A 24,213-nucleotide genomic window follows, 5' to 3' on the forward strand; every position below is an offset into this window, starting at 1 on the left:
TGACTGCTAAAATTAACCATCACAGTGGTGATCAATTGTTCGCTAATTGCACTGAGGGTTTTAATTAAACACCAAAGAAAACTTTCAGAAAATGCTGGTTGCCTGACTCTGGGATCATTTACTGAGTTTACAGACTCGCTGGACACCTTTAAAAAACTGGGGAGGTGGGCTAGGATGGCTTGGATGTGGCCATGGTAAACATCTAAATATGAATGAATGATACACAAATGCCTTATCTCTATTATAATTAACCATGAAAACAGGAGTTAGTGTGTATTGACCTAAGCTCACCCACTATATTGGTCAAATATGTCAGCATGTAGTGACAACATTTCCAGAAAGTTCTTGCCCTTAATTTAACACTTAGGTCATTATGGTAACTAGCCTTTGCAATGTCTGCAAACAGATCAGGATGGTTTGTGTCAGCTGTGCAAAGTTTTGACAATGAAAAGTGAAGGATACAATTTTTATCAAAGACAGCTGCAACTTCCATGATAAAAATTTCTTTTCATACAAATCGACTTTGACTTTAAAGCTAAGATTAAATCTTCAGGACATAAGTTGGGTTACGGAAGCTCATTAGATTCTTGTGTAATAGATATTGTGAATTAGGTATTACCACAAACTGTTACTCTTAAGAAATGAATTCATGACCATTTCCTAGGGATGGGAAAGCTTTCTATGTCAAAGCCACCTTGAGAAGAGTGAAAAGTCCATTGTTCACACAGATTTGGGCCACTTACCTCATTTACCTTCCACTCATTTTTCCCTTGAAGTTTTGAGTAAGTGGGAATCCCTTTTGGGAGGGTGCAAATATAGAAGAGAGAGGAAGAGGCCAGAGGAGAAAGAGTGGAAAAATTAAGCGAAGAAATTGTTTGATCAGGGTGTCAGATCAGAGCCAGCTGTCTCAGTCAGCTAGCAAGGGAAAGGAGGTTTTAGATTTGTCCATGTTTTGGCTAGTTAAAGGGGGAACTATGGAGAAAGTCAGAGATGTGCTGGGGATTTTTGTTTTGTTTTGTTTTTTGCCAATTTCTTTTTCTCCTTGAAATGAACACCAGGGAAGTCATTTAAGGTATAGAATCATTGTACAAAACTGAGAAAATATACAGTATCACATGCAATTGCTCTCATAAAAATGGGAATGTCCCAAGAGGATAAATTTACCAACTTTAGTTATGCTGCAGCTCACTAAAAATTGAACCCTAACAACTAACTTTTAGGGTTTATTCTTTTCAGAACACATTCTTGGGGGTGTGAAGCATAGTCATCTGGTATTATTTCAAATGATGATTAAAAGTGAGTCTTTTGTGGTAAGGAGTTCTGTTATTTTTATTTACTTACTTACTTATTTATCTATTTATTTATTTATTTTAAGCCTCCTTGCCAACCACTGTGGTATAGTTCTGCTTATTTTAGGAAGCATGCATACAATTTGCCATTATTGTATTCAGTATCAGTTATCCACTTGCTCTGTGTGGGTGAGTTGCAGAGTTGAGAATTTCCTTAAGAAAATGAGTTCTGATTTTTAAGTTTACTTTGATCACTTTCTTATTTCAGCTGGCTACCTGGGGTGAAGAAAAGCTCAAAAGACATCTGATGCTGCTTTTAACTTTTGGCTTGAGTCATACAGATTGGATTTAACTTTAATGAAAACAGAGGAAATAAACTCTGAATGTATGTGTTTGTCCAAATAAATAGGTCTTGGACAAGAAGCCTGAGTTGTTTTTAAAAATTCATAAAGAATGCACTTTTCACTTTTGCTGTTTGAAATCTCAGGTATTGCTTAGCCTAAAACAATCAGGCCAACAAAATGATGTACTATTAGATTCTTGGCAAAAATTTTTTAACTCCACCCAACCTCCCCTCCCAGGGTCTACCTCTCCCTTGTCAGCCCCTGCTTTCCCCTCATCAACACAAAGACACCCTCATCAGCTTCAGCATGGTAATGAGCTGGGCCCCTGCCTGCCTTATTTTCTTTCATCATAGAGACTGTTTCTCAAAGTCCTGTTTGTGATTAACTAACCTTGGTGGTTACAATAACAAAAGGTGAAACAGTTCAAGCAGCATGTGGGAAATTTCCTTTACAGATGGTTTCTTTCCCTTTGGTGGAAAAAACAGAAACTATTGGATGGCATATATTGGCTCATAATTAATCATAAGCCAGGTTTGATATCCATCAAGCTGACTCTCCCAGAGTGTTCTGATTTATAGGATTGCCTCCTTAACAAGAAGGTAGGTGGTTCATCCTCACCTCTGTCTGGGTCTAGAAGGAGTTAAGCCAATGAAAGATTGAAAACGTCTTGGACAAAAACATCTTAGATCTGGCTTTTTATCCAGAAGAATTTAAAGCAGGGTCTTGAAGAGATATCTGTATATCCTGTCCACAGCAGCATTATTCACAATAGCCAAAAGGTGGAAGCAACCCAAGTATCTACTGACGGATGAATGGATAAACCAAAGGTGGTAGAAACACCCAATGGAGTATTATTCCTTACCAAGGAAGGAAATTTTGATATGTGCTTCAACATGGTTGAATCTTGAGGACATTATGCTAAGTGAAATAGGACAGTCTCAAAAAGACACTTATATAAGGTACCTAAAATGGTCACATTTCTAGAGACAGAAAGCCAGATGGTGGTTGCCAGGGTCTGGGGAGAAGGAAGAATGAGGAGCTATTTAATGGCTGGCTATTGAGCTTGCCTTGCAAGATGAAAACGTTCCAGGGGTTGGTTGCACAATGCTGTGAATGTACTTAACAATACTGAACTCTGCACTTAAAAATGGTTAAGATGGTAAATTTTCTGTTACGTGTATTTTACTACAATAACAATACCTGGAAAGAGGAGTCAGTGAGAAACACTGACTGGTGCCAAGTTTGAGACCGCGACAGGGAGAGGCAAGTGTTGGGTCCCGGGCACAGATGGGGCTGTTGTGGTTGGCACCAGCCGTCCCCCTTCGGGACTGAAGGGCACTTGTCACAGCTGACACACCCCCGTTACCAGCCCTCAGCTGTCAGCCTTGTGTGGGAATCGCCCTCGGCAGAAGAAAGCCATCCTACCCAGTGTCACAGCCACTTCCCCAGGGCAGCTCGCAACCAATGAGAAGTCAAGGCAGGGGCAGAAAAGGCCCAGTCCTCTTGGCCCCAGATGGGGACAGCTCTGAAGGGTAAGCCCAGCTTCAGAGCTCCCTGAGGGGTCAGCTGGAATCTCGCTGTGACTATGTCACAACTTCTCTCTGTCCCATCTTGCTTCCTTCACTTGCCCCACAGGTGTCGTGCTGAGAGCCTTCTCTAACAAACTTCCTGCCTGCTAAGCTCAGCGATAAGGGTCTGAGTCACATCACCAGCTAAGACACCAAAGCCAGCAGCGGTGGTAGCTGAGATGGAGGTGAATCCAGACCGGGTAGTGGAGAAGGAAGAGAATGGGGACCAACTGCAGCAGCAGGGGCCGCGGCTCAGCCCATTAATTCCCGCTTCCAAGTTCTCCCACAAGAAGAGAGACCCACGGGGCCATAGAGGAGCCGGTCCATGGAGGAGAGTACATGGAGGCAGGGTCCAAGCAGAGCAAGAGGTGGACTCTGGTAGGCACAGAGATGTCCCATTCAGATAGATCCCTCTTCAAGGAAGGGCTTGCTGCCCAGCTGTGAGGAGTGCGGTCAGCAGATGGCCTCCAGCGGTCAGCTTCTTCAGGGTCAGCCTCACCTGAGATCATGCCCTTCCCAGGGCAGCCTGGATCAGGGCTAAAAGGATGAGGACATATAAAGGAATGGCTGTTTTGTCCTATGAGTTTCCTGCTGGGTTGACCCAATGTTTGTGTCCCCGTAAAACCTGTCTGTTGAAACCTAATCCCCAAGGTGATAGTATTTGGAGGTAGGACGTTTGGGGGTGATTAGTGCCCTTAACAAAAGAGATCCCAGAGAACTCCCGTTCTGCCATGTGAGGTTACAACAAGAAAACAGCTGTGTGACCTAGGGCTCTCATCAGACACAGAATCTGCCAGCACCTTGATCTTGGACTTTCTAGCCTCCAGAATGGTGAGAAAAATGCCTGCTGTTTATAAGCCACCCAGTCTATGGTATTGTGTTTTAGCAGCCCAAGCGGCCTAAGCCATGGGTTGACCAAGGCTCTGTCAAGCTTGCATTTGCACTTTGCCTTCTGCCTCTTCCCAACCTTTAAATGTCCTGCACCCCTCAAAAACTCCACCTTGGTGTTTGCTTCCATATAATCCAACACAACATAAGCACCGATACTTTTAGCAGGTATTTTTAACTTATTTCATTGTCTACCACATTGTAGGTCCTCACTAAATGTTTGTTGAATAAATAAACAATATTAACTACTATGTAAAAAGCATTATTATGCTGGTTATACAAAAAAGAATAAGAAATTCTGTCTTCATTGGGGCTTGTTGTTCAATGCCCTCCTAGCTTGCACAATGGGCCCATGAACAAAGTGACTGGGGTGGCAGAGGTGGAGACGGTGCCTTTCTCACAATTATACCCAATGATCCACTTGCTGATTCTGTGCTTCTCGTCCCTGTAAACTTGGGCTCTCTAGGGTAAGCGTTTCTAATTTTTGGAGGAGCATTTAGGCTGGGGGACACAGGGAGGGTTCCACTGAATTGCACATTGTGACAACACTTAGTCACTTTGGGCTCCTCATGTCACTGAACCAACAGACAGAGAAGGGAGTTACTGCACTACCTGGGTTAATCGGTTCTGATTGCCGGGGGAATTACTAGGGCTGCTGCTATAGTTGGCCCTTGAACAACATGAGGTTGAACTGCAAGGATCCACTCATACTCGGATATTTTTCAATAGTAAATACTACAGTACTACATGATCTGGTCTATGGTTGGTTGAATCCATGGTTGCTGAGGGACCATGGATGCAGACAGCCAACTATAAATTGTATGTGGATTCACCCCCTCGTAGTTCAAGGTTCAACTGTATTTAACAGGGGCAGGATAGAGAATGTCTGGAACCCAGAGGGTTCACTAGTGTTATCACTTGATACTTCTATGCTTGGGATGACTGTTAGTGGGCAGTTACAATAACTGCGACCCGACAAGGGCACCTAATCATTCGCATCCCTTGGGGATGAACGTCTGGGTATTCCATCAGGCAAGTCACCTTGACCAACAAAAATACTAGCTGAAGATGAGGGAAATCCAGGTGGGTAGTGGAGGAGGGAGATGATAAATGAATTATGGCCCTAGGACTTGCTATAGCAGTAGAGACTGTGTATTAGTTTCCTATTGCTGCTGTAACAAATTACCACAAACTTTGTGGCTTGGAAAAACATAAATTTATTTTCTTACAGTTGTTTAAGTCAGAAGTCTAAGATGGGTCTCACTGAGCTAAAATCAAGTGTCATCAGGGCTGTCTTCCTTTCTGAGGCTCTAGGAGAAAATCTGTTTCCTTGCCTTTTCCAGCTTTGAGAGGCTGCCCACATTCCTTGGCTAGTGGCCCCCTTTCTCCACTGCAAAGCCAGTAACGTAGCATTACTCAGATCCTTCTTAAGTTTCTCTTTAACCACAGCTGGGAAAAATTCTCTTATTTTAAGGATTCATGTGATTAGATTGGGCCCACCTCGATAATCCAGGCTACAGTCCCCTTCACCCAAGTCCTTAACTTTATCGTACATGCATTTTGCCATGTAAGATAACATATTGACAGGTTCCAGGGATTAGGATATGCATATCTTTTGGGGATGGGGCATTATTCTTTCTACCACAGACTGTAACTTGTGTCACTAATCCTCTTGTCTCAGCCTTCCTGGAGTTTGTGACAGCCACCTTCCTGAGACAAACTCTGTAACTGACTGAACTCGTTTCTCTCCTCTTTGGGAAACAGTAAGGGCAATGTGGTTCTTACAGACACAATGGTGGCCCAATATTATCCTATGGAAGGGCATGAATGGACCTGAGTCATGCAGGGGAATTGCACTTTATAAACCTTTCCAGATTTCTCGACTACCATCTTCTTTCTTCTTTCCTGATCAGCTTCCTACCCACACTGAGTTATCCTTCTACTACTGGGCTTCATGCAATGCCATGCATGGGAATTTTCCAGCCTGGGTGGCTGCAAGGTGCCAGGTTACACAACCAGGAAGTGTAGGGAAGTTAGTTTCCCAAGCAATGAGTCTTGACCACTGGGAAGTGGGAAATGGGAGAGAGCTGAGCAGATACATTCCCTCTCCTTCCTCCCCTTCACAGACCCCTCTTAGCTGTGGTTTCTTCTGTGGCCCCTCTGGAAAAATCCGTCTGCCAAGCAAACAAGCGTCAGCTTCCTGCTGTGAATGACTGGGATCAGTGGCCAGCATGGAAATGCATCACGTTGCTTTGCATCTTTTCTCACCTCTTTTCTCTTTTTTTCCCACATCCTCACTTCCATAGGATTTTACCTCCTAAATAAAGTGTCAGCACATTAATCTTTGTCTCAGTCTCTGTTTTCTAGATGAACCAGGCTAAGTAAGTAGAACCAAGGAAAGGAAACTTTGTTTACGATTGGGGAAGGTCCATAGTGTCAGGCCTCTGGGTGCTTATCAAGAAGGTTGTAAGATTGTAGAAAAAACTAAAAAGGAAGGCCCTAAAGGCGTGTTTCCCTGACTTAACACTTCTGTTGAGGCAAGCCTCTACAATTGGAGATAAAAAAGGGAATGTGGCCTATTCAAATGTCACAGTGACACAGAGAATGTCAAGACAGAAGGAATTCAGAACTTAAGGGGAGAAATTCCATAAAGCCTTCTTTCCTATAAGCTACAGTCTAGTTTTTCATCCATCCACCCATCCATCCATCCATCCATCCATCCATCCATCCATCCTCTACTGAGCACCTCCTTTGCATCGGGTACCACACTAGGTGCTAGGAAATAGCAGTGGAGGGAGATAATGATTCTGGTCCTCATGGAGCCCACAATTTTGCAGGGAAGACAGAAAGGACACATATAAATGAAAAGTGCAGGATTAAAGGGGAGAATTTTTTTAGGAGCTTTTGGTGTCAAGAACCAGATGGTCTCCTATTACTACAAGCATATGAATGGAAATGAGCAAGGCAGAAATCTCAAACGGCTGCCAGGTCTCATGGGAATCCAGATAAAAGCATACAATTCAGCTTCCCTGCATGTGTGGAAACTGGATCTTGTTGGGTTTCTGAATGACTAGATTGTAGGCAGGAACTGTAAGGCCCTTCAGATCCAGTGCAGTGATCCCAGCTCTATTATTTCCATGAATAAGCTACTATAACAAACAGACCCCAAAATACAGGGATTAATCAAGTTAGACATTTCCTCCTTTCTCACATTCTTGCCCATAGGTAGGAGTTGGTCCAAGGCGATGAGGCAGCTCTGCTCCTGGAAGCTGAATGGGGACCCAGGTTCCTTCTGTGTTGTTGCTCTGCCATACCGGGGTGGGTACTGTCTGTATCTACACAGTCCAAGCTGGCTCTCCAGCACTGCATCATCATTTGATCCTGTGAGAAGGGGGGAAATGGAGGAATTGAGTGGGCAAGTTGCTGAAGTGACACACTTCACTTCCACTTGTTCTACTGACAAGAACTAGTCACATGACCACTCCTACCGCCAGGGAGGCATGGAAACAGTCTCTAGCTGGGCTGAAACTCCTATTACTAAAAGGAAGAAAGGGAGAATAGGTACTGGATAAGATGGCCAGAATTAGCACATAATAATCCCAGTTAACATTGAATTTCAGATAAACAACAATTTTTAGTATAAGTATGTCCCATTTAGACATATTCATTGTTTATCTGAAAATTATTTGTCAGGTATCCTCAATTCAAAGCTAACCGTGTGTCCTATATTTTCTGTGTCAACACTAATAATGGGGCACAAAGAGCATTGTCACTTTTGTCACTGATATTGTCTTTTTGCATTGGTTACAAGTGAGCCATTAAGGCACCCAGGTTCAAGGGGAGGGACTAGAACACCTCTTGATGAGGAGGGAGTGACAAGGTCACACTGCAGAAGAGTGTGTGGGATGGAAGTTATGATTGTGGCCATCTTCGGAAAACACAGTTCGCCTTACATGTTTTATCTCATTTGAGCAAATCAAATGTCACCCCTCTTAAACACTAGTTTCATCTCTCTCTTGCACCAAGTCTGTTTAAGGGCACCTGACCCACCCTGGGCTCTCTCCCAGGAATCTGAAATTGGAAATAGAAAGGAAGGAAATGGGAGGAGACCTGGAACAAAGTGTGTGCTCTTTAATGGCAGTGCTCTAGAGAAAAAGTTCATTAGCTGCTATTGAATTCTCAAAACTCACCCTTGGTTTCTTCCTTTTATAAATTTTAATTGTTCAACTCTTCCTTTGATGCCACAAAATACCTCTAGCATCCTTTCATTAACTTCTTCTTCTCTCATTCGGTTTTTTTTTTTTTTTGGTTTACACTAACTATAGGACACTTCTGTTAATTGCAATCAAAATTTTGCAAGCAAGACATTGCACACAGCCAAATTTAACCTTGAAAGAGGTATAAAAGACGGACACTCTTTGGGGAATATTTGTCATTTCTCCTGAGGCATCTATAAAAGACATCACTTTTGTCAGCAACAGGACTGAATATGCCACCATGGTTTATATTTTACTGTTGTTGTCATTGCTGTTTAAAGAAACTATCCACCGTCTGTGTTATCAATAAATAAGAGGTATAGATTTATGGTGACAGCTATCACTCCAGTATTAGAAAGGTAGAATTTGAATACATTTCCACTATTAGACTGGCCAAGAAAAAACTGACCAGTGGAAACTTTATTTACTTTTCTCTCCAATCTAATAAAGAGGGGGGAAAAAAGGCAGTGGGGAGCAAGACAAACAGAGAGAGGATAAACAGTCCAGGCAGCCTACAAACTGAAGAATCATATTGGGATATAGAAGCATCAAAAATGAGAAAATGCTAAGGAGATACTTCCAGGTAAAGGGTCCTGATATTCAGGCTTAGCTGGGAGGTTTAAAAGATAAACTAATAGGAGAAGTTTTGATAAGAAAGACTTAGAGGAACACTTCTTGATACCTGAGAGGTATGATTCAGTGCAATGAGAAAAACAAGAGGGGTTGTTGAGCGTTATCTCTGGGGGAGTTGAAAGAAAAGAGCAAATTACTTGTATTCATTTAGGATGGGCCATGTGAGCTCATCAGATCCTTCAGAGCCCTATGAATCATCCTTGGGGTTTCTTAAGGTTTTACGCTCCTAATCATTTAAGCTGCTCTTTTCATGTGTGTCCTGACCAGCACAGTGCCTGCTCTCTGTGATCTTCCTTCTCTGCTCCCCTCCAGCTCCCTGGAGGGGATGGCTGTTGGAAAACATTATAATGACTTATAATGTTCTTGAAGCACAGACCACAAGTTTCTGGATGCCGGGCACCCTTCAGAAAAACTATGAAAGAATCACAACATGCTCAAAAGTGTGACGGACTTAACAATCTGTCACCCAAAACGTGCTGATCATGTGGAACAGTAGCAATCAGATTCATGGCTAACTCTTGTGAAATAGAAACGTGACACTTCAGTGGCTGCCAGGTGGTGCTTAAATAAACTGGGACACTTCACCTTGAAAGCTTTCAGTAAGTGCTGGGAAGCTGTGTCCTGTAAAAACAGAAATAAATGATTTTAAAAGCCCTGGCCTCGGCATAAGAGTAGCTTGGTCCCGTGCTGTACAATGTCTGTCTAGTGCTGTTGAGCACTTGGATTGAGGCTAGTGTGATGGAGGAACTGAAGTTATAATTTTAATTAAATTTTATTAGTTTCAATTTTTAAAATCAAGGTGAAATTCACATAACATAAAATTAAACATTTTAAAATGAACAATTCCATGGCATTTGGTACATTCACAATGCTGTGCAACCACCACCTCTACTCAGTTCCAGAACATTTTTATCACCCCAGAAAAGACCCCGTACTCATTAAGCAATTACTCCTCACTCCTCTTCCCCCAGCCCCTGGCAACCACCAATCTATGTTCTGTCTCTATGGATTTACCTATTGTGGACATTTCATATAAACAGAATCATAAAATATGTGACCTTCTGTGTCTGGCTTCTTTTACTTAGCATAATGCTATTAATTTCCATGTTAAATTTTAAAACTGATAAACTTGATTCCATTATTGGAAAAACTTTTAAGTATTTTTGGAATTCCTTGGGTATGTGAATCTACTTTTTTTTTTTAACATCTTTATTGGAGTATAATTGCTTTACAATGGTGCGTTAGTTTCTGCTTTATAACAAAGTGAATCAGTTATATCTATACATATGTTCTCATATCTCTTCCCTCTTGCGTCTCCCTCCCTCCCACCCTCCCTATCCCACCCCTCTAGGTGGTCACAAAGCACCGAGCTGATCTCCCTGTGCCATGCGGCTACTTCCCACTAGCTATCTATTTTACATTTGGTAGTGTATATATGTCCATGCCACTCTCTCACTTTGTCCCAGCTTACCCTTCCCCCCCCCCCATATCCTCAAATCCATTCTCTAGTAGGTCTGTGTCTTTATTCCCATCGTACCCCTAGGTTCTTCATGACATTTTTTTTTGGCATTTTTCAGAAAAGTAGAACAAAAAATTTCACAATTTGTATGGAAACACAAAAGACCCTGAATAGCCAAAGCAATCTTGAGAACGATAAATGGAGATGGAGGAATCAGGCTCCCTGACTTCAGACTATACTACAAAGCTACAGTAATCAAGACAGTATGGTACTGGCACAAAAACAGAAATATAGATCAATGGAACAGGATAGAAAGCCCAGAGATAAACCCACACACATATGGTCACCTTATCTTTGATAAAGGAGGCAAGAATATACAGTGGAGAAAAGACAGCCTCTTCAATAAGTGGTGCTGGGAAAACTGGACAGGTACATGTAAAAGTATGAGATTAGAACACTCCCTAACACCATACACAAAAATAAGCTCAAAATGGATTAAAGATCTAAATGTAAGGCCAGAAACTATCAAACTCTTAGAGGAAAACATAGGCAGAACACTCTATGACATAAATCCCAGCAAGATCCTTTTTGACCCACCTCCTAGGGAAATGGAAATAAAAACAAAAATAAACACATGGGACCTAATGAAACTTAAAAGCTTTTGCACAGCAAAGGAAACCATAAACAAGACCAAAAGACAACCCTCAGAATGGGAGAAAATATTTGCAAATGAAGCAACTGACAAAGGATTAATCTCCAAAATTTACAAGCAGCTCATGCAGCTCAATAACAAAAAAACAAACAACCCAATCCAAAAATGGGCAGAAGACCTAAACAGACATTTCTCCAAAGAAGATATACAGATTACCAACAAACACATGAAAGAATGCTCAACATCATTAATCATTAGAGAAATGCAAATCAAAACTACAATGAGATATCATCTCACACCGGTCAGAATGGCCATCATCAAAAAATCTAGAAACAATAAATGCTGGAGAGGGTGTGGAGAAAAGGGAACACTCTTGCACTGCTGGTGGGAATGTAAATTGATACAGCCACTATGGAAAACAGTATGGAGGTTCCTTAAAAAACTACAAATAGAACTACCATACGACCCAGCAATTCCACTACTGGGCATATACCCTGAGAAAACCATAATTCAAAAAGAGTCATGTACCAATATGTTCATTGCAGCTCTATTTACAATAGCCAGGAGATGGAAACAACCTAAGTGTTCATCATCAGATGAATGGATAAAGAAGATGTGGCACATATATACAATGGAATATTACACAGCCATAAAAAGAAATGAAATTGAGTTATTTGTAGTGAGGTGGATGGACCTAGAGTCTGTCATACAGAGTGAAGTAAGTCAGAAAGAGAAAAACAAATACCGTATGCTAACACATATATATGGAATCTAAGGGGAAAAAAAAAAAGGTCGTGAATCTACTTTTTCAAGTCTAAATTTTTGAAATCTAAATACAAAGCAATAATTTCCAATCAAATTTATCATCTCGGGAGTTCCCTGGTAGTCCAGTGGTTAGGACTTGGCACTTTCACTGCCGGGACCCAAGTTCAATCCTTGGTTGGGGAACCAAGATGCCGCAAGCCGCACGGCATGGACAACAAATTTATCACCTCAATTGAGATATGCTGTAAGTATAAAATAAGAAAGGATGTAAAAGATCTAATTTATCTTTTTTAAAATTTATTTATTTATTGGCTGCGTTGGGTCTTTGTTGCTGCACGTGGGCTTTCTCTAGTTGTGGTGAGCGGGGGCTACTCTTCATTGCAGTGTGCGGGCTTCTCATTGCGGTGTCTTGTCTTTATTGTGGAGCACGGGCTCTGGGTGCCCGGGCCTCAGTAGTTGTGGCATGCGGGCCCAGCAGCTATGGATCGCGGGCTCCAGAGAGCAGGCTCAGCAGCTGTGGCACACAGGCCCAGTTGCTCTGCAGCATGTGGGATCCTCCCAGGCCAGAGGTTGAACCCGTGTCCCCTGCATTGGCAGGCGGATTCTTAACCACTGCACCACCAGGGAAGCCCTCTTTTTTAAAAAATATTGATTACATGTTGAAATGATACTATTTTGGAAAACTAAGTTTAATGAAATGTATTACTAAAATTAATTTCAACGGTTTCTTTTTATTCTTTTCATTGTGGGTACTAGAAAATGTAAAATTATGTGTGTGGAGAAAAAAATTATGCATGTGGCTCACATTATATTTCTATTGGACAGTGTTGGTCTAGTCAAAAGATCTAACTCGGGCAAGATCCTAGTTCTCTGACCAGGGATTGAACCCATGCCCCCTGCAGTGGAAGCACAGAGTCCCAACCACTGGACCGCTAGGGAATTCCCTACCATGAACTTTTTTTTTTTTTTTTTGCTATCATGTGAAAAAGTTGGTTAGAAATAATGTTTGCCAATTTTATTGACCTTTCCTTAGACTTTACCCTGGACCAGAAATTGGTTATGCGTTAAACTGGGGAGTTTGATAAAGCTTTCCTCCTCTCCTGCCAGTTACTGATGTTCATACAGATCAGAATCACTAGGAAATGTTTTATGATACAATCATTAAAATATTTTAAATGAGGGAAAATAAGGGATGTTTGCTGGCCTCCCTGCTTTTTAACTCATACTTAATGATATACTCTCAGTTTTGGATGAAACAAAAGTATGCATCTTTCTGCTATTGAGAACAGAAAATAAGCACTTGTTTATGTACATTCACTCATCAACATATTGGATGGATATTGTGTGCACTATGATTGGTGTTGAGTATTCAGCAGCAAAAAACCAAACAACGTACCTGTCCTCAGGAAGCTTACATTCCAGTGAAAGAAGACAGAAAGCCAATGAATAAGATAATCATAGATTCTGACAAGTTCTATGGAAAAAAATTAATATAATGATTTGGTAAAGAGTAACTTTATCAAATGGTGGGGAGCGTGTGTGTGTGTGTCTCTAATTTAGGTCAGGTAACTGGGCAATCTCTTTGAGAAGATGACATTTGAGCAGACACTTGAAGAAAAAGGATTCAGCCATAGGAAGAGCCATGGGAAAGGCAGTCCAGGCAGAAGGCACAACAGACGCAAAGGCCTTGAGTTGGAGGAGAGTTTGATGTGCTTGAAGAACAGAAAGGAAGTCATATGACTAGGATGTGGTGAGCAAAAGGGAAAGGGATAGGAGATGGGATTGGCAAGCAGGAGCCAACAGCAGCCAGTAGGTCATATTAAGAAGTCTAAATTTTATTTTAAGGGTAATGGGGAGGCATTGAAGGTTTTAGAGCACAAGAGTAACCAGATGCTTTTTTTTTTTTTTCACACAGATGATCCAGTAGTAGCTTCAATGACAGCTGACCCTGTTCTATAATTGCCAGAAAGAACTAAGAACTGATTGGTTTGGGTAGGTGCCCTCCAATATTCAATAGTATTTTAGTTAATAATTCCATATACCAAGACACCTTGCATGTACCCTGTTTGCACCAGGGGCCCAAGAACCCCCAGGAGATAACTCATCAAAAGGAAAGACAGATCAGTCAAATAAATAAGTCAGACTCAAAATAAGGTTAATATTTGGCTAGAGTTTGGATGGGTGATTTCTGAGGAGTGCAGTGTACCTGTCACTCAGATTAGTTCTCACGACCAGTCCTTATGGACTTACCATGCCTGAGTTTTATGTGGCTATGGCTGTAAGTAAAAACTAAGGGGGTTGTTTAATGAAAACCTCTTCTTGGTCCCCAAAGCAATGTTGGTCTAGCATCTCATCAACACGGTGGAACACAGAGTGGCTGGGAGGCATTCCCCTCGACTGAACATCACCATTGAACATCCAACTGCTTTGGCACCTGGCACCTTGTGTTAGTTAGTACCTGATAGGTGGCAGCAGTGCCTGGTAGGAAAGGTGATACCCAGTGATACAAGGTGGAGATGACTCTTGGATAAAGTGGAAATCAGTCAAGGTAGTCGGTCATAAGCAGCAGAAATAGCAGCATGCCTGGTTGGTACAGGGGTGCCCAGAATAGGAGAAAAAGAGGAAAAATCCACAAACATCGTAGCTGACTAGACTTGTTTCTGACCATATGTGACTCCCTCCTGGGCACCCCCAGAAATCTTGATAGGGAGTGAACTTTGCAGGAGCCTGGAGTTCTACAATAAATAGCAGATGAGGGTACGGTGAGCTGTTTTGGGCTGGGTTCCCCAAGAAACTCATTCTGAGACAAGGATTCAAGGGCAGGTAGTTTATTTGGGCAACGAGCCCAGGAAACAACAGGATGGGGAGAGGGAAAGGGCGACACAGAAAGGAAGACAACCAATAAAGGGCATGTGGCAAGCAAGTGACTGCTACAGGCAAGTGGAGCTCAGCATCCCCAGAGGGCACTGGGATACTGCAGATAACAGGCCTCATATTATCTCAGTGGAAGGAGAGGAAGCTGGGAGATTCCTCTACCAACACCCATCCATCACTGGGTGGGGCTGTTTCTAGGGAAACAAACTCTTTGGAACTTCCAGGCCATCCTGCTTGCTGGCTGGGTGTGCTTCCACAGCCAGAACAAAGCCCTCACTCAGTCACAAGTGTAGCAATGAGCATCCTTTGGTGTATAGAGAGGAGTGTTGAGGGACTCTGGGCAGGGCCCCAGCTGCATCTACTACACAAGAGACTACACCAGGCTACAAGCATAGAGGAATTTATCATATAGTCTCATTTCTGGCCCAATTTCAGTCCTCATTCTTATTTTGTTTTTCTTTTTCTCCCTTCTCTCCTACTTATAATTTATGCAATCTGGCTGTTTGATGTATCCTTGTAAGCTGCCTTAAATCTTTTTCTGGAACACAGCAGCACATAAATAAATAAACACTAGCAAGGTTTAACATTTTCCCTTTATTTATTGACTATTTTTCCCTTCTCTGAACTTCTTGGACCAGAGCCTCATTTACCTGCATCTAGCTCTGTGCTGGGCACATCAGAGGCATTTTATCATTGTTCTGTAGACCGGCACAAAGATATACAGTTGGTTTATAAACTGACTCTGTGACCAGAAGCAGATACAGAGGCACAGGACTCTCTGGCCCCTTCTTTCTTGAACCCAGTGCTTAGAACAATGCCTGCACATAACAGGTGCTCGGTAAATATCTGTTAAATGAAAGAATGAGACTTGGAGGACCTATATCCATAAGGGTTCCCATAAGTCACTATTTAGAAATCCATCAACATACTGGAATTGTGAGCTTTGTAAGGTCAAACTTGCCCTGGAAACCACTATCATGTGGATGTACTTATTTTCATGAGCACAAGCTGGAAGGCAGGGACTAAAGATAGATCTAGAGATGGTGTTTTAAAGTATATGCCCAGCAGGCTCCGTGCATCTCAGAACACCCAGTGCTAACTCAAATGCAGTCCGTTTATGAACGTAATCTTTGCTTGTAGGTGTCCTGGCAAACTGTTCTCAGTAACATCCCTATTGAGAAACTGGGTTCCTCAGGAATCTCAGATGCTAGAAACTGAGTGACTGCTTTACATCCCATGAATCAGAAAGAAACTGTTGTTTAAGTGGTGGGTCACATGCATGTAGGTATCTGGGTTTTTTGTTTTGTTTTGTTTTTTGCTGTAATACTTTTCCCCTTAAGAGGCAAGCACAGTAGTTTTATTTAATAAAACACTAACTAGAAATTTTGTTTTTGGCTGCATTGCACAGCGTATGGGATATTAATTCCATGACCAGGGACTGAACTCGGGCTCTCAGTGGTGAGAGCATGGCGTCCTAACCACTGGACCACCAGGGAATTCCATAAAACATTAACTAGAAATTTAAAAGTTTAGCCTTTGAAAAACAAATTTTTCCATTTAATAAATCAGCATTACCCATAAGTAGGTTACTTCTAGGAAGCTCCATTTTTATGTAGATCTTAGCAAAGAAGGAGAGAGAAATAGTTTGGCACTTCTGCTATTTGTGTTTAAATTAAGATAAAATTTACATAATATAAAATTCATCCTTTTAAAGTGAACAATTCAGTGGTTTTTAGTATATTCACGATGTTATGCAAACAACACCACTATCTAATTCCAGAACTGTTTCTTCACCCCCAAAAGAACCCTATACCCATTAGCAGTCATTTCCTATCCCCCCCTCTTCCCAGCTCCTGGCAACCGCTAGCCTATGTGGATTTGCCTATTCTAGATATTTCATATAAATTGAATCATACCATATGTGACCTTTCCTTTCTGGCTTCTTTCACTTACCAGGATGATTTTAAGTTTCATCCATGTTGTAGCATGTATCAGTACTTCCTTTTTTTATGGCTGAAGAATATTCCATTGGTGTATGGATACACCACACTTTGCTTATCCATTCATCCATGGACAGACACTTGGCTGTTTCTACTTTTTGGCTATTGTGAATAAGGTTGCAGTGAATGCTGGCATACAAGTATCTGTTCAAGTCCTTGCTTTCAATTCCTTTGGGTGTCTACCTAGGAGTGGAATTGCTAGGTCATATGCGAATCACCTGTTTTCCAAAGTGGTTACACCATTTTACATTCACACCAGCAATGTATGAGAATTCTAATTTCTCCACATCCTCACTAACACTTGTTATTCTGTGTGTGTGTTCAAAGTATAGCCAACCTGGGACCTCCCTGGTGGTCCAGTGGGTAAGACTCCATGCTCCCAATGCAGGGGACCCGGGTTTGATCCTTGGTAGGGGAATTAGATCTCGCATGCATGCTGCAACTAAGATCCCACATGCCGCAACTAAAAAAAAGATCCCACGTGCCATAACTAAGGTCTGGCACAGCCAAAAAATAAAAATAAAAATAAAATAAAGTATAACCATCCTAATGGGTGTGAAGTGGTATCTTGTGGGTTACCTCTGTTATTTTTTTTGAAAATTTAAGTTTCCCCCTGTCCTGGAAAAAAACATCCATTTTTCCCCCATCTTTCCTCTTTCATACACTTTTGTTTTGTTTTGCTTTTAGAACAATTTTAGGTTTACAGAAAATTGAGCAGACAGTATAGAGAGCTGCCATATACCTCTTCTCTCTTCCTGTCACAGTTTTCCCTCTTAGTGACATCATACATTAGTGTGATATATTTGTTACCATTGTTGAACCAATATTGATACATTATTATTAACTAAAGTCCCTAGTTTACACTAGGGCCCTTCTTTGTGCTGTACATTGGTATGGGTTTTGCCAAACACGTAATGTTATATATCTATTACTGTAGTATCACACAAAGTAGTTTCATTACCCTGAAGATCCTCTGTGCTCTACTTATTCATTCCTCCCTCCCTCCCCCAAAGTGCTGGCAACCATTTATCTCTTCCTGTCTCTTTTAACTAGAATCATTTTTGACTATAGTTTTGTCTATTCCAGAGTGTAATGTAGTTGGAATCATATAGAGTTTAGCCTTTTCAGAATGACTGCTTTCACTTGTTTGTTTACCTTTTGAAGGACATCTTGGTTGCTTTCAGATTTGGGCAATTATAAATAAAGGTGCTATAGGCATTCTCAGATTGAGTGATGACCTGGAGAAGCCAATGCCATTGAACGACTGTTTATTACTTACATTCCTGAGAGAAGGGGACATGCTATGCCACTCAGGGCCATAGGGAAGGCATCAGGTTTTGATCAGGAGGCAGAAGCAAGAATAAGAGAAAAGCCTAAGCCAGAGCCTTTATTGGAGTTTCTGCAGAAAAGGAGAGACAGTTAAACAGTTTAGGATGGGCTCCTTTGAATAATTCCAGTGGGCTCTAGGGCATAGGAGCTGTCTTCAGTTGTCTGGGACCTGATTCTGGGATGATTAAGACAGAGGAAATATTGGGTTGGTATGTGAGTTACATAAGCAGGTGGTGGGGACGTGGCACTGGGTCAGGTGGTCTGCGCATGACTAGACACATTCCAGGCAAGCAGTCCACCTCCCCTAGGAATTAGCTAGCCCTATAAGGGCAGTTTCCTCTCAAGTCTGAAAGGTCCCCCAGGATGTCAAAACATCGTAAGATACAGAAAATAAAAAACATGATGAATACACTGAGTTTCCCTATAGGGATGGTTTTGGGATAGGTTCTCTAGATGCAGATGCTTACATGGGGTTTGGGAAACAAAATGCTTATTAAGGATCAGCCCGTCTGAAAGGAAAGGAAAAGTCTAGTTGCAATACTAGCTTGACAAAGGCTTGGCCAACCCAGAGGGAAGCTCTGGAGTGAGGACTGCCCATCAGACTGTCCCGCATCTGGAGGAAATGGGCAGCCGTTACAGCCTGGCCTTGCTTGGTCAGCAGTGCAGGCTGCTCTGGGAAGGACGTGACCTTGAACGAGGCAGCTCTCTGCCCCTAAGGCAGACCCTGAAGGAGCTGACAGCTGGGGGCCATCTGCTGACCCCACTCCCTGCAGGTGGACAGCAAGTCCTTCCTCAAGGGGGAATGTGGGCGGCACATCTGTGACCGCCTCAGGGATCCTGTTCCAGTTGGCCTCAGCAGTTGCTGGCTTGAGGACACACTCTTATTGGCTACCTTTCTTTCCTTGCCTCACTTCCACACTCTCCTTTACCTCCCTAATAAACTACTCTCACCGAAATTTTTATCTTAGAGTCTGCTTTTGGGGGAACTGAAACCAAGACACATCCAACTCACCTTTAGAGTGATGTCCCTTGGGGCCGTTCTGGCAGTTTCCAGTTATATAAATGTACTTTTCTTGCATTACATATACTTAGGGTGATTCCAGTCCTGGTTTGTTCAAATAATTCCTGTTTAATATGTTGCCCTGATGTTCCATTCCATTGATGCCCCTTTTTATCTTAAAACTATCCTGGTTTGGATGATACATTTTATGATCAACCTACAACTCTTTAAAGTGAGTGACCCTTAATAAGATCCATGGACAGGGAAAAGTGGTTTCTTTTGATCTTGAATGCCATCAACTCATAGTTTATTTGGGGTGAATCATCCAATTTTAGAGCTGGAAGCAACTCTATGGCTGGCTTATCCATTGACTCTGCCTTTGGCTTATCCATTGACTCAACCTTTCTTTTTTTTTTTAACTATTGGAATGCACATGGTTGGATATTCCCGTTTATAACAATCCCATGGGAATTTCCAATATGCCAGCTGTAACTCCACTCCTTTCCTCCTACCAGGAAAGCATATTGAATGCTGGCAAGAATTAACGTTGTTACAGGGATAATGTATTATTTTTAAAAAGATGAATCATTCTCAAGTCCTGGTACTTTAACCATTAGCATCAAATCAGTCATGACACAGTTCATGACTGATTGAATTTGAGAACTGCTGATCTCATTCTAAATCCCTGCATTACATAAAGAAGTCATTTAGCCACATGGTGGCTCCATCTTCTCACCTGGAAATGGGGATGCTAAAATCCCCTTCCCTGTCTGGCTGAGTTATGGTGGAAGGCAAATGAGATAATGAATGTAAAAGCTTTGGGAAAGGGACTTCCCTGGTGGCGCAGTGGTTAAGAACCCGCCTGCCAATGCAGGGGACACAGGTTCGAGCCCTGGTTTGGGAAGATCCCACATGCCGCGGAGCAACTAAGCCCGTGCACCACAACTACTGAGCCTGCGCTCTACAGCCCGCGAGCCACAACTACTGAGCCCGTGTGCCACAACTACTGAAGCCTGCACACCTAGAGCCTGTGCTCTGCAACAAGAGAAGCCACCGCAATGAGAAGCCCGCGCACTGCAATGAAGAGTAGCCCCTGCTCGCCGCAGCTAAAGTCCATGCGCAGCAATGAAGACCCAACACAGCCAAAAATAAAGTTAAATAAATTTATATTAAAAAAGAAGCTTTGGGAAGTATAAATCCTTTGAACCAATGGAAGCCATTGTGGTGGTATCTGCAGATGGGAAGAAGCAGCCATATTTGCTAAGCATTTTCTAGAGCCACACCAGAATTTACAAAATAGCTGAATTTGCACCCATCTGGTTTGCACAGTACATCTATGAGTGAAAATTTTACCAGTGCTCCTGGTCATTATGTGAATTCTCTTTACAACTTTGCTAAGATGCCTTAGTCAAAACCCAGTGGTTGCAAGAGAAAAAATCCAACATGAATTAGCTTGAATAAATTGGCTCACATAATGAAAACATGGGAACGTCCTGGTTGGAGTTGGCCACAGCGATGGCTGGAACCCGAGACTGGAACATCGCAAGGATTCTCTGTGTCTCTCACCCATGCTGTTCTCTATGTATTGGCTTCGTTTTCTCAGAACAGCTTCTTCAGTAGGTGCGGGCATGGCTACTGAATGCTGGGCTCCCATCTTTACCTCTTTGTGATCATAGAGGAGAGATACCCTTTTCCCCTCCCTGCCCACTCAGATTAGTTAGAAGAACTCTAGCGAGGTACTCTGATTGGCCCACCCGTGGACCAATCACTGTATTCCAGGAAATAACCTGTAAACTAAGCCCGTTAAGCCAGATGCCCACACCTCAGATCAATTACTCAGGGCTTCTCATGTACACAGTTGCTTCAGGGATTTTTGGGAGCTGGCAACCATCAGATCTGTGCCTATCATTCAGTGAAAATAAAGTCTTATAGATTGTCAAACCTTTATTCCTAATGAATCTTTTATATTCCTAGAGCTATAAATAGTAAATCCTTTCCCTTTCCTTCCAAATGCAAATATTTTGAATTTTTAATGATTGCTTTCCAAAGCCTACTTTCAGAATCACTCTTCAAAAGGTTTGTGCCAACGTATACTCCCACAAACAGATGGTGGTAGGCATTCTTGAATTGTAAACTGTCACTGATCTATGCTGGTGGTTCTCCATTGAGGGTGATTGTGACTTCCCAGGGTATAATGGCAATGTCTGGAGACATTTTTGATTGTCACAACTGGGGTGATGCTACTGGCTTCTAGTGGGTAGGAGGACAGGATGCTGCTAGACATCCTGCAATGCACAGATAGCAGCTCCCCACGACGAAGAATTATCTGGTCCAAAATCTCAATAGTGCTGAAGTTGAGAATTTCTGATCTATGCAAACAGACATGGTCTTTATTTTTGTATATAGAGAAGTCTCAACAAGAAGACTTGCCTCGACAGAAAAACTTTGGCAGCACACTCTATGGCTGGTCTTGGCATAGGGAGGTACACTTGAAGTCCTATTTTCCCAAATTGGGAGGAGAGCATTGAACATGGCAGGTAAAAGTTTTCAAAGTGTCCAGTTAAACTGCTTGGAAAACTCACTCTCCCAAGCTCTGCTGGACTCTGTTTTAAGGATAGTATTTAAAACACTTTAGCAAAAAGAGGGATAGCTCAGTATACAACTGAATGTGAGAATTACCCATGCTTGGTTTATTTCTATTCTGATCCTTGGAAAATAATAGTCATATACTATCATTAAGGAAATTTAATGCAGGACAAAATAGAATGTAAGAAAACCCCCACTAACAGGGTCTGGTCTCAGCAAACTATACAACAGGAAATAATTTAGCTTTCAGCTTCCTGGTTTTGTATCTTTCTCCATGTCACTCACTGCCTCCCTCTACCCATTGACCCCAACTAATGGTACCACTTGCTGCTTCTTTTCAGAAGTAGTAAAATGAGGCAGTAAAGAGTAGACTCTGGCATTAGCCCACCTTAATTCAAAGCCTGACTCTGCTAATTACTATTGGTGCAACTTTGGGCAAATTACTTAACTAAGTTTCTTCATCTGTAAAGTAGAGATGATAATAGTGCCTCCTCATAGGGTTGTTGTGAGGGTTAAATAGGTAATATACACAAAGAACTTAGAGCAGTGCCTGGAACATACCAAGTAGTATGTAAGTGTTAGTAATGTTATTTTCAATTCTCTACCACTTTATCAAAACCTGATGTTAGACCAATACCCAGTTTGAAGGCTTAAATGAATGGGAACAACTGAGTGTGGAGTGATGGTGATAGCCTTTGGGTTTAAGAACCTGAAATCTCAGGACTTCCCTGAGTGGTTAAAACTCTGCACTCCCAATGCAGGGGGCATGGGTTCCATCCCTGGTCAGGGAACTAGAGCCCACCTGCCGCAACCAGAGATCCTGCATGCTGCACGCTGCAACAAAGATCCTGCGTGCTGTAGCTAAGACCCGGCACAGCCAAATAAATAAATAAATATTTAAAAAAATTTTTTAAAGAACCTGAAATCTCAACTGGACAGTACCCCACATACAACGCAGCCAACACATTCTCTACATACTTAAAGCTCATCCAGGAATAGAAATATCTAGAGCAGGGGTGGGCAAACGATAGTCTGAAGGCCAAATCCAGCAAGCCTTTTGTTTTTATAAGTAAAGTTTTTCAGAACCCAGCCACACCCATTTTTTAATGTATTATCTAAGGTTGCTGTTGTGCTATAATGGCAGAACTGAGAATTCACAATGGCGGAGTTGAGTAGTCACAACAGAGACTGTACAACTTGCAAATCCTCAAATATTTCATCCACCACAGGACAAGTTTGCTGGCCTCTGCTCTAGACCCTTGCGACTCAAAGTAGCAGTCTGTGTACCTACAGCATCAGCATCACCTGGGGGCTGGTTAGAAATGCAGAGTCTCAGGCCCCACCCCAGACCAAGTGCATCAGAAGCTGCATCTCCAGGGAGTTTGTGTGCACAGTAAGACTGGAGGACACTACACAGAGTACACTTGCTTTCCAAGGAAGAATAATTTATGTGACTTTCAGGGTTCCTTCTAATGCTAAGCTTCAAGTGAAGAACTTAGTTGATTTCTTTTTACTTTTTGTTTAAAATTAATTTATTTTATTTATTTTTGGCTGTGTTGGGTCTTTGTTGCTGCATGTGGGCTTTCTCTAGCTGCGGTGAGTGGGGGCTGCTCTTCATTGTGGTGTGCGTGCATCTCATTGCGGTGGCTTCTCTTAGTGTAGAGCACGGGCTCTAGGGCGCTTGGGCTCAGTAGTTATGGCACATGGGCTTAGTTGCTCCATGGCATGTGGGATCTTCCTGGAGCAGGGATCAAACCTGTGTCCCCTGCATTGGCAGGCAGATTCTTAACCACTGCGCCACCAGGGAAGTTCCCTTTTTACTCTATTTTAAAAATTTACTTTTAATTGAGCTATAATTGACAAGTAAAATTATATTACTTTTAGGTGTACAACAGAATGATTTGATATATGTATACATTGTGAAATGATTACCAGAATAAGTTTAGTTAACCTCCATCACCTCACATAAGTTTTTTTTTCTTGTGATGAGAAATCTTAGCAACTTTCAATTGTACAATACAGTATTGGTATCTTAGTTGATTCTTATTTGTCTCTCACTGATCTGAAATCTTAAACTTTGGGGGTATTACTTGAAATTAATAAATTTTGAGCTGGAAAAAACTTTAGAGATGCCATTTCTTTCTTCTCCCTCTTCTTGGTCCATTTTCCTTTTCTTTGTCACTTTTCAGGGTTTATTTATTTATTTATTTATTGCCTTCTACCCAGAATAAAACTAAAGTAGTAATATCAATTTGGTTGTAGCCAGCGAACTAGGAGTCAGATAACGTGGGTTCCAGCCTCATCTGAACTCTGCTCTTTCCCTGTGGCAAGGGCCTGTGCAGGCTGGGTCTCAGTTTCTTCACCTGCAAAATGGGAATGATTTTACGTGCTCAGGGCCTCCCTCACAGGATTGCTATGAGGACAAGTTGCAATACTGTATGTGAAAATGCTCCATCATTGGTAAAGGAACATAAAAATGTAGGGAATTATTTATAGATTGCCTGGCATAGAGCCTTGAATACAGTAGGTGCTGCATAACTGTTGGGTAGAATTTTTTTTTTTCTTGTGGG

At 42.0% G+C, this 24,213-nt stretch overlaps 1 long non-coding RNA gene across 1 annotated transcript in view; it reads right to left on the reverse strand.

Moving 5' to 3' along the window:
- Window positions 1–7,153: 7,153 nt before the first annotated feature.
- Window positions 7,154–24,213, reverse strand: part of LOC115855354 (uncharacterized) — a 41,092-nt gene continuing 24,032 nt past the window's right edge. Inside the window, exon 3 of the long non-coding RNA XR_009566522.1 lies at window positions 7,154–7,470. This is a non-coding gene — a long non-coding RNA (uncharacterized lncRNA). The remainder of the gene's footprint in view (window positions 7,471–24,213) is intronic.

Source organism: Globicephala melas, chromosome 13, assembly GCF_963455315.2.
Source record: "Globicephala melas chromosome 13, mGloMel1.2, whole genome shotgun sequence".
Lineage (NCBI taxonomy): Eukaryota > Metazoa > Chordata > Mammalia > Artiodactyla > Delphinidae > Globicephala > Globicephala melas.